Below are 9,784 nucleotides of genomic sequence, written 5' to 3'. Positions count from 1 at the left end.
CTTTTTAATGCAAAATATCTAAGGCATAGCATTCCCCAAAATGTACTTGCAAGGCAAAAGATACAGTAAAAAGTTAATAGCAAAATCCCCTCCCTTCTACTAAAAAGTTCTCCTTTCCCAGATATTCAGATGTGTGGATTCTAGAGCCGGGACCATTTCATGTTCAGAAGATGAAAAAAGAAAAAGTGACTAGTGTGAGGAGAAACGCCCCTTATGCTTACATGCCATGTAATCACTGAAACACAGAACTTAAAACGTCCCTCCACTGTGCTAGATTTAAAATTTTGAAACTTAAAAGATATAATCCACATTAGAACGCTTGCCATATTATAGCGGTATAATGTTACAGAAGTTGGTAAAATGTGTTCAGCTCCCCTGAAATTCCTAACAAGCAGGCCCCCTACCCCCTAGAGCTCAACACTTTGAAACAGAAGGGCCTTAGGCCACTGAGAATTCGGAGGGGAAAATGGATTATGCCCCCTCCCCCACCAGAACAAGTAATAGAACGCACCTCACAAAGGAACCATCACGAGTGAAATCTAAGTCCTGTGAGCAGGTGTAGAACACATCGAGGGAGAGCAGCTACTGTGAAACATCAAAATTTTCCTCCACCACTTTTAACCAGGTGTAGAAACCAAGGCAGCATAATTTCAGTAAACTTTGTATTTTAATTTTTTATTAACTTATTGAATTCCAGGTTCTCAGACAAAGCCACTTCATTAATAATAATAAATTCCTTTATACTAAATGTGGTCTGGATGATCAAAAGGAGTCGGGACCACTAGCAAGTTACAGACGTCAACATCAACCACTCAGTCCAGGTCAGGGCTAACAGTGTCAATGGAATGATACATATTTGAGTTTAATCTTTGAATTTAGCTTGTTGATGAAACTGTTGAAGATCTAAAGCAGATGAAGCTTCTCTTATTTCAAAAAGTAAGAAAAAGATGAGATAATACAAGAAGGAGGTGAAAAGAAGTCTCATGCAGCAACATTTTAACTTCAGAAGTTTATAGGCTTTGTAGTACATTTAAGATGAATACATTTAAAGTGTGTGGGGAATAGGGGACAAGGATATATTGAAACAATACAAAGGAATACAAACAAAGATGCTATAAAGAATATTTATACAGGTATTTGCACAGAATGCATTGCAGTGTAATGCCTCGTAGATACATTTCCAAACGTAAAAGTCAAACTAACAACAGAAACTACTAATGGATAACATTAAGTAGCAGGTCACACTGAATTTCCATTAACTGTTGAAATTAATGTTTTCCAACCATTTACAAGACTGCCATGTTTTTGATCTGCCTTCATTGTATAAACCTCCAAAACACAAAGTAAAACAATAACAACAGCAAAAGGATGAGAAATAATCTCAAGATGATTTTTTTTTTAAATAACGGAACTTGTGTGTGTGCTCTCAAATGTGGTGACTTCAATTCACATTGTACTTATTACCATTAAAAACAATTATTATTTCAGTGATCCCACCATGCATGGAACAGGGTTCTAAGAAAGCACTATACTACTAAATTAAAGTCTCTTCTTATTTTGTCTTTTCTTATTATGCTGTTATGTGTTTTAAAAAGCTAACAATTCCTTAATAAATAAAACCTACAAGTAGCAAGGACTCATTTCTGGTTTTGATTTTATTACAAATTACATGAAATGGTCCCGGCTCTAGAATCCACACATCTGAATATCTGGGAAAGGAGAACTTTTTAGTAGAAGGGAGGGGATTTTGCTATTAACTTTTTACTGTATCTTTTGCCTTGCAAGTACATTTTGGGGAATGCTATGCCTTAGATATTTTGCATTAAAAAGAAAAAAAATATCCAAACTAAATACTAATATACCAGCTGTTTTGAAATGTCATTTCTGGAAGCCACTCTCTGCCTAATGCTAACTTTGAGAGATGACATTTTTAGCAGTACAATGACAACAACAAGAAAACACTAAAAACCAATTTAAAAAAAAAAACATACTTGGAGGGAGTATAGTGGGAAGTGTGAGGAGGGGATTTCCAGAGATCCCTTCATAATTTCAATACACAAGCAAGACTCCTGCCACCAATGTCTTCTGCTAGGGATCTTGCACATTCAATTAACTTTAGATACCATTGCCTACCTTTACATTTTTATTATGACAGAAACAACATAAAGCAGTTTCATGTATTTGCCCAACAAGATGTTACACCATAAATTACCCATAAGTGTCTCTATAAATATAGACATTGTACCTAGCATGTTGAATTAATCCAAAATTTTAATCCAAGAGGAACAGCACTTCGATAGCCCTGCCTCTCAAATCGAGCATTCCATTATGTTTGTGAAGGGCATGCATTCCTCATTGGCCAGGTAAATTGCTCCATATAGATGTTTTAAACTGTTCTTCTCAAAGGTGAAAGGGGTGTAAGGCACTAAAGTGTCTGCGGTCTTGACTAACACATATGTGACTGCTGATAGTCTCAACAGTAATTTTTTTTACCCCAGCATTGCTTCTCTAAACATCTTCAAAAATATGCTCAAAGAGGTGGCATTTATTTTACTGTTAAAATCACAAGCTAGAACTATAAACTATGCAGCAATTTCATGTGCATTCAATCACTAGTAGATTTCTTTAAGTGTAAAAATATCACTGATACAGCGAAAGGGGTGTTGGGTTTTGTCTTTACCTGCTATTTGGCATTTGAGGACAGTCAGGTTTCAAGTAAGCATTTGCAATGTTGAAAACATATTAATATAACGGCTCAGTCTGTAGAGCATGGGACTCCGGATCTCAGGGTTGTGAGTTTGAGCCCCATGTTGGGTGTAGAGATTGCTGAAGTAAAATAAATAAATAAATAAATAATAAATAAATAAAAAGAATGAATAGTATCATAGTTATTATTATCATTGTTTTAATCCTGTGCTGGTGGTTCTGGGCAGAGAAATCAACAATAGAGAATTTTTTTCTGCATTACTTAAAAGTAAGATTTTTTTCAAAATGTCATTTTATTTGTCTTCCAGAATATGTAAGTTTCTATAGACTTCAAGCATTTTTTTTCTCTTTAATAATTATAGGCTTTAGGGGAGATGTGTGCCTTGCATGCAATTTAACTATAGCAATAGAAAAAGTCACAAACTTTACCATGGCTTCACTGTTTAAGTCGGTCAGATAGCGCAGCTATATCCTCACTCTAATCCCATTACCGAATAACAAACAAAACAAAACAAACAAACAGAAAACAGAGAAACAAAGCTCTGTAGACAGGGATACATGCTTTACCCAATTGGATTTGTGCAAAGCATTAACTAAATACCAAAGCCTCTCTATCCTGAGCCCTGTTTGTTAGTCTGAAAAACAAAACACAAATAAAACTTTTTCTGAGTGGCATTTTCTTATGTGAGAAAGAAATTTGAGTACGTGTAATTTGCACTATCTTTAGAGAAAGGAAGATTGCTTAGACAAGTGATTTTACTTTTTTGCTTATTCTGAAACCTTCACTTTAGGAATAGAATCATTAGGTATCTTAGTGATTTTTATACCACTTAATCTCTTCCTCGGGTCTCTTCAATTCTACAGAATATTTTTGGAGAACTTAACTATCTTCAAAGGATTCTAAATAATCCATAGACATTGGAGTTGTGACATATGCTAACATTACGATCTCAAATCACTGCCTGGGCGAATAACATAATAGTAAAAAATTCCCATGAAAAAATACTTAAATTGCCCATAACATATAGGTAATATCTGCTGTTCTTAAAAGTCATGTTTAAAATTTCAGATCCAATGAACTACACAGGACTCAGCAAACTACAGCCCATGAGCCAAATCCTGTCTGTCCCCTGCTTGTTTTTACGAGTAAAGTTTCATTGGAACAGAGCCATTTCATCTATGGGTTGAGTAGTTACAACAGAGAACATTCAGCCTGCAAAGCCTGAAAACTTATGATTTGGCCTTTTATAGAAAGTTTGTCAATCTCTGAATTAGATTTTAAGAAAGACCAAAAGCAAATGAGACCGTGGGGGGGAGGGGGGCAGCAGGAAGCCCAACAGGAGGCTCTATCTCACCGCGCTGAGATCATGGCCTGAGCCGAAATCAAGTCTGATGCTTAACCAACTGAATTATCCAGACCCCCCTTTTCAAAGCATTCTGGTTTTAAATTCAGAGTGATGAATGGAAATTGCTGAAGGATTCCAAAATATGCTAGCTTGCCTAAAAGGTTTATTTCATTTGGTCTTAATGTTAGGTCTCTATAAACTTAACCAATGTATTTCTCTCTTTCTCTCTTTTAACCCTACAGAGTAATTCCTGAATAAAACATAGCAAGAGAAATAGGTTTACTGTGAAATTAATGAATTTAATCAGTTTCAGGGCTCTCACTTAAATGAACTCCTTCCAATACCTTCAAAGGACCCTAGCAATAAGTTGGTTCTGTTTACTTACGAACTCTTCAAAATTTAGTTTTTTCACTAAAGTCAGTTAAGAATACTGTCTTCTTCTACTCCAAGTTGCCTTTATTATCTGTTGTCAGAGTGGACTTAGGACTTTTATACTTGATTCAAGTAAAGAGATGTCGAATTGGAGATATGTTTAATTTAAATTTAATGGGGTATAGCCATTCCAGTATGAGTATGCCTCTTAACAATACTTCTACCTTGATCTGTCCAACTCACCCTATATCGGGATTCAAAAGCTCATGGCTTGAAGTGTAATTGTGGTAGCAGCCAAAAGTTCATGGTTGGTGGAGGAGACACAAGCTCAGAAATGTCCAGAGGCAGAAGCTCCAGAAAATTATTCCAATCATCAAACATGTGAAATAACAAGTGAAAAATTCAGTTCCAATATGTGTCCAATAGGTACCGAAGTTCTTTCATGACCCTGAGACCAAGACCTGAGTTGAGATCAAGAGTCAGTTGCTTAACTGACTGAGCCACACAGATGCCCAGTACAGAAGTTCTCTTTTTGATAGAAGTTTTCCCAATCTGATAACATTTTTTAAAGTGTATGTTTCATGAAGAGTATAGTTACAGAGCCAGTAGGAACTTAACCACTTTTTGTTATCACATACAAAATCAAATTTTGATCAACTCTGAAAAGAAAAATCTACATGATCTTTATATTTTAAATACGAAAAACAAAACAACATTGTAAAATTATTTGAAGAAGTGACCAATCAGTGTGCAACCAAAGAGACAGGAAAGGGGATATGGCACTTAGAAAATGATGTTATTTTTCTACATTCCTTCATCTCCAAGGTGTTTGCTATCTTATTTGTGTCTTTTCAGTTTTCTCAAAGGCTAAAATATCTCGCCTTCCTGGAATCTCTCTCCAGTGCCGATGGTGTTTTATTGAAGATTGAGATTGGTAACCAAGACTGAAGAACGGGTCTTTCAAGAGTTTGTAAGACAAGAATCTCTGTCTTTGATTTGAATTTGGTTTTAATGGTCAAAGTATGTATGCATGCAGTCCCACTAAACTTAAAATCAAATAATTATGTTCGTTCTCCAGAATTTACCTTAGTGCATTCTATTTCTCACCGCTGCTGCAAACCGCAATACCTAATTTCAGTAGGAAGTTACTCTCTCTAGAAGCACTGATTGTGAATGTTTTAAGACTGTTCATGTTCAAAACCTCAGTGCCCCACAAGCATTTTCCCAAAAACAATTAGGACAGGCACGTGCCTGTCATGCCATAACTGCTGTAAGGTTATATAATCACTGGCTGGCAAATTTCATGGTCTGGAGACCTATGCTTTGGTTTTGTCCTCTTTCTTCTCATTTAAAATGTTGACCTAAAAAGGAATGGATCATTCTTAAATGTGATTTCAGCTCAGCTACTGGCATAAACTTGGGACTTGGAACATTATTATTGTTAGTTCTGATAATAAAATATTCAAGAATGCTGACAGACTGCTGGGTGCAAATCCGTATTAAATCTGTCTTTACTGAGTTTGTTTTAAGAAGATGCAGCACTGCATATGAAATGTAGGATTGTGGAATCCAAATAAGCCAACTTATGTCAAAACTAAACAAATCATCTACCAGGGTCTCAAGAAAATAATAATAATAATAGTCTGTCTGGAGAACATTATAGCAACTTGTGAACAAAATTCTTCTATGAATACATTAGCATGCAAGTATAAATCTTGCAAGGTATGGATTCTGCTTACTCTCAGTCCCCAGGTCTTTAAAACTTCTTTGATAACCTAATATACCAACTTGAGATATGCATTTACTGACTAAGGCATTTCAAGCTTCAGAAATGCTGGGCTGCCAACTTTCCAATCCTTCTTACTCCTGCATTAATTAATATAAACTCATAGGGTGAGTTAAACAGGGCTTCGCGGAGGTTGCAGAAAGTACAGTATGCTTGCTATCTGTCCTGTAAAGGAGAAGCTAAATGCAGAATCTCAGAAAGTGGGATGTTATAAATATCTCCTTCACCATCCCTTGCAAACAGATTAAAGTCCTAGTGACAGAAAGGAGAGTAAACCTCGGTCACAGAAATCATCTTCCTATTAAAAAGAAATGTGATGTCCACTTTTGGACTCCCCTCAAAATTACCCTAAGAGACTTGGACGGATCCAGAACAGAATAATGAGAATGAGTAGGGAAATCTGACATTCCTCTGCTATAGTAGACTTTACGTAATTATGTCCAACACCCATATCAAGTGACAGTTGCATTTTACTTCAGCTGAAAGGATAGAAATTGAACTGGGGACTTCAGGGAATACAACCTCCAGATGCTTTTGCTTGACAAGGAAGAAAGCTAATTTAACTATATGCAAAACATGTGACAATCATAATACTTGGTAACTGTTTTTAGGGTTGCATTCTTGATATATAGACAATGAGGGGATTCAGACTGGAAACAACAATAGATTTGGAGAATATATCACAAAATATTTAAGTCTCTTTATCTTTTCTGATAGTGTTCATTTTACTCTGTAGTTTCTGGGTTCCATATGACAAATTCAGATATTATAAGGATTTTTTTTTTTTTTTGATGCCTTTGGTCTTCTTGATGTTTCAGTGTCATGGCTCATTGTGTCTGAAAATTTTGCAGCTTGATATCATTTTTTCCATTTCCCGTGACACCCTTGAGTCAAGAACGTCAAACTTCTAGCTATCGATGGAGGGAGGACCTTCCTACCCACATCACAGCATCAGAGTGGCTCCAGTCTCACAGAGAAATCCTAGAGAACAGGTCCCTAAGCACTCTTTCATGCGGAGTCAGTACGTGATTGACAGTTCTGATATGGCCGTGTTTTTTTCCAGGAGACATGTATTTCACACAATTCTAATCAACCGATTGTTTTGTAAACACCAATTCTTTGACAGACATTGTGCTAAAAAAATAAAACACAACTCTACCTTCAAACAGATCATACTCTGTTATAAGAAACACAAATACACCAAGTCTTATAATACAGCAGAATTTATGCTATAATGCATAATATATGAAATATAACATCTAATGAAATTTGCACCAGGTGTTCTGAGAGCAACCAGTTATGGGATACCTCACTCAGCCTGGATGAATCAAAGAAAACTTCCTTGAGTGGAAGATAGATGGGCTTAGTCTTGAAAGATGAGTAGGGAATAAGAGATAGAAAAGAAATCCAGACGGAGGGAACAAATACAAATGTCAGCCAGCTTGAGGAATCATGATTTTTGGGGGAAGAAACTGCAAATAGTTTAATTTGGCACATGCAGATGGTAAATAGAGAACATTTCACAAAGAGACGCAGCATTGATTTGGAGATTGAACTTTATCCTGAAAAAATGAGGAACCATGGACGGACTTTAGAGGATAAGAATAGAAAGGACAAGATAAGATTTGTATTTTAAATACATTGCTTTGTGTATTTAATATGAAAAATGGGAAAGGGAATTGGTAGTTGAAGGAGGCAAATGAGTAAGTGACAGCACTCTTTACCGCAGGTACTAAAATATAGATGATGTCACAGAGTTGTCACAAGGGTTAGTTGAGGATGACAGGACTGGCATGGGAATTCTGGTTTGCCACTCATTAAGTATGTAATTTTAGATAAAATATTTAACCTCTTTAGGTTACGGCTTCTATTTTAATAAAACTTTTGAGGAATTAAGCGTAGCAGTATATGCAGTGTCTGTGGTATAATTCCTAGAACATATTATCCAATAAAAATGTAAGAAATGCACTTAAATGATTATTTCCAATGCTAGTAGCAATAATGGAAAAAAGAAAAGAAAAGAACACTCATGAGTAATTTATCAAATATTGTGGTACCACGTAAACAGACTTCATGAGTACGTTCTTGTAAAGAGAATGACGCAAAAATGCTCCCTTGGATTAAAAACAGAAACAAAATAAAATTATAAGAATCCCCTCCGTGCAACAGTAATGATAACTGTCACAATCACAACAGCAATACCCAAAGCTTTAATGAATTTGATTCTTTCTTTGTGACGACATAGTATTTACTGAGCAACTATTAACTGACGGGCGGTTGGCTGAACAGCTTACGTATATAATATCATCACAGCTAACCAATATTCTTACATCATTTTATCTTGTAAATTTGGCTGAAAATACAGATTCAAAAGTAGGAGGAAGAAAAATGTGGCCTCGCTTATTAGGAGGAGAGAAGGGGGGAGAAGGTGAGGGCAGGAAAGGAGAGAACAAATAGATGAATAGGGAGAAAGGGTCAACATACATTAAATATTTCCCAAGTGGGAGGCACTATTTTAGGCAAAATGGATCTGTGTAGCAACACTGTAAAATATAAAGGATTGGTACTATTTTATGATTTGGGAAACAGAAACTCCAGAAGGTTGTTAATGGGTGAAATCTATGCAAATGTGAGGACATTGTGATTAAAAACAAAGAAAACAACAAAAACAAACCAACACTCGCTCTGGAGCAGATGTTCTCATTGCAGAATTTGAAGTGTTGGAGATTGTCCTGGGAGGGTTGACTTAAACCAGTTTTGCAGGCAAATAGCAGTGTAGTGGCCAAGAGCACTATTTGGTAAGTTTGCTCCACGAGGATGCTTAGTTGAATAGCCTCTAGCCTGAAATAGTTAATAGTCAATCAACAATAATTTAAGGAATGGGAGATACTTGATCAATTTTGCTGTTGACTGAAACTGGGTATGCCATGATACTATTTCATTTCAATGATGGATCTGGTAGATTAGGTCAGGGAGAGAGGACAGTTGATTTCCATGGTGTAAAATATTTCTCAATGAAAACCCCTTCAGTTAGGAATCACTGAAGACCATGAAGACTGAATATAAAAAAATCAAATCTGTACATTAAGACAAAAAAAATATTGCCAGAGGCAGTTTGCAAAGAAATTACATCTGGGTGCAGTGAAAAGAATCCTAAGAGGAAAAGGTTCATTCACTGAGTGAGCTCTTTAGGGGAGCTATTATTTGATTAAGCAAGCTATTTATTTAAATAGAACGTGTTATAGGACTAGTTTAATCCAGGCCCTGAAGGCTATTTTAATGGGTCTGAGGATTGCTTTTGCAAAATAGATCTGGTATTTTGATCACTGCCTATTTAATCGCAGGATAAACCCCTTTACCGCAAGTCATTCTAAGCTTCCGGTCAACTTGAGAGGACATTTAAGACAGGTTAGGACTATAAAGTCTAGCCTGGTCCTAGGTAGCCTTTCTTTTGTTCTTTTTTCCAGATTTTAGGAGAGCTTAATTTATTGAAGAACTGAAGCATCTTAGAAGCAATGGGAAAATAGTATTGGAATTAAATGAGACCTGCTGAGAAAGCCATATCAATAGGGAA

Source organism: Ursus maritimus, unplaced genomic scaffold (assembly GCF_017311325.1).
Source record: "Ursus maritimus isolate PB19 unplaced genomic scaffold, ASM1731132v1 scaffold_8, whole genome shotgun sequence".
NCBI classification, from domain to species: domain Eukaryota; kingdom Metazoa; phylum Chordata; class Mammalia; order Carnivora; family Ursidae; genus Ursus; species Ursus maritimus.
Note: the sequence above shows the minus strand (reverse complement) of the source record.